Here is a 2,032-nt window from a genome sequence, read left to right as displayed (position 1 = left end):
GGAAGGGCAGGGTAAGTACTAGAATTAGTCAGAGGGAAAAGTCAAACTGCAATGGAGACCTTATAAACCGATGAACAAAAACAGATAGAGACAGAAGTATCGATCAGATGCTAAAACCTCAGAGGGAAGATAGGGGAGGGTGGGGGTAAGAGGGAGAGATCAACCAAAGGACCTGTATGCATGCATATAAGCATAAGCGATGGACGCAGACAACAGGGGGTGAGGGTGAGGGCAGGACTGGGGGGATGGAGGGACAATGGGAGGATAAGGACACATTTGTAATACCTTAATCAATAAAGGGAAAAAAATGGGGGGAGGGGAGCTAAGTCAATTTAAAAAAAAAAAAAGACCTCAGCCAGCTCTGTGACTCAGACGCTGGCACTGGTGGCATGGCCGTCTTCGCAGGCCCAGCCCAGCCGCTCCTGTCCCTGGACCCGCAGGAGGACACTAAGTTTCACAAGGAGGTGGCTCAGGCCCGTGAGCACGCAACTATGAAACAGAAGCAGGAAAAAGAAAAACTTACTCCTGGAGTAATTATGGGGGCCACCTACCTCCAGCACCTTATGAAACCCAGATCCAAGCATATTTCTCCCAGTTTGGCACTGTTATGAGATTCAGGCTGTCCAGAAGTAAAAGGACTGGAAATAGCAGAGGCTATGCTATGCCTTTGTGGAATTTGAATCTGAAGATGTTGCCAAGATAGTTGGTGAAACAATGAACAACTCCCTTTTTGGTAAAAGACTCTTGAAGTGTCATTTTATGCCACCTGAGAAAGTACACGAAGAACTTTTTAGAGAGTGGCATCTTCCATTTAAGAATCCGTCTTGCCGAAACCGGTTTGGCTCAGTGGATAGAGCGTCGGCCTGCGGACTGAAGGGTCCCAGGTTCGATTCCGGTCAGGGGCATGTGCCTGGGTTGCGGGCACGTTCCCAGTGGGAGATGTGCAGGAGGCGGCTGATCGATGTTTCTCTCTCATCGATGTTTCTAACTCTCTCTATCTCTCTCCCTTCCTCTCTGTAAATAATCAATAAAATATATATATTAAAAAAAAAAAAAGAATCCGTCTTATCCAGCAGTGAAACGGTATAATCAGAACCGGATACTTCTTGAAAAGCTGTGGATGGAGGAGCAATTTAAAAAGAAAAAAAAATTAGGAAGAGACTAGCTAAGAAGGGAATTGTGATTTTCCTTCAGAAAATATATTTTGTGTTTTTCTTCTTGGAGGTGGCCTTTGTACCTCAGTAGCTGTAACATAATTATGGTTTTCTCTATAAAGTATCTAGCTCAGTGCTTACCACATACTAGGGTTTGACTAAATTTTTGAGGCACTGCATTCTAAGTTCTTCCTAAACTGTGTCAGACCAGATCCAATGATCAGCATTGTATAGAAAAGGAAATTTCAGAAAGGGGTTAGGTTTTCATGATCTGATTTAAATTAATGAAGTTAAACCACTATTTAACTCAGGGGTGGGCAAACTTTTTGACTCGAGGGCCACAATGGGTTCTTAAACTGGACCGGAGGGCTGGAACAAAAGCATGGGTGGAGTGTTTGTGTGAACTAATATAAATTCAAAGTAAACATCATCACATAAAAGGGTAACGGTCTTTTTTTTTTTTTTTAGTTTTATTCATTTCGAACAGGCCGGATCCGGCCCGCGGGCTGTAGTTTGCCCACAGCTGATTTAACCAAAACCATAATGCTTCTAGATTGCTATCAAAAGTGTCCTTACCAGAATTAAATGAAGTTTTGTATTATATGGTATCGGTAAACATGAAGACTATAAATTGGCCATCCTTTTTATGCCATTCTAGTTAAAATTTTGTTTCTTATTCTTTTAAATTGGAAATAAAGTGCATATGGGGGGGGGGGAACTCAGCCAGTCCCATAGAGAGTTCTGGAGGATATACAACTCAGAGTTGTCCCACAGTGGACCCAAATGGCTGGGCCTTTATACTTGCAATACAGTAGATGCTTAGATGTGGAAGGTTATACCTTAGAGTGGCCTGTCTCTGCAGCTAGGGCAAACTTGAA

At 43.0% G+C, this 2,032-nt stretch overlaps 1 pseudogene; it reads left to right on the top strand.

Moving 5' to 3' along the window:
• The first annotated feature begins 389 nt into the window (after positions 1 to 389).
• On the top strand, positions 390 to 1,245 carry LOC118675077 (annotated as a pseudogene).
• The last annotated feature ends 787 nt before the right edge of the window (positions 1,246 to 2,032 follow it).

This window comes from Myotis myotis, unplaced genomic scaffold, assembly GCF_014108235.1.
Source record: "Myotis myotis isolate mMyoMyo1 unplaced genomic scaffold, mMyoMyo1.p scaffold_m19_p_1, whole genome shotgun sequence".
Taxonomy (NCBI): Eukaryota; Metazoa; Chordata; class Mammalia; order Chiroptera; family Vespertilionidae; genus Myotis; species Myotis myotis.
This window is presented reverse-complemented; position numbering and strand designations above follow the sequence as displayed.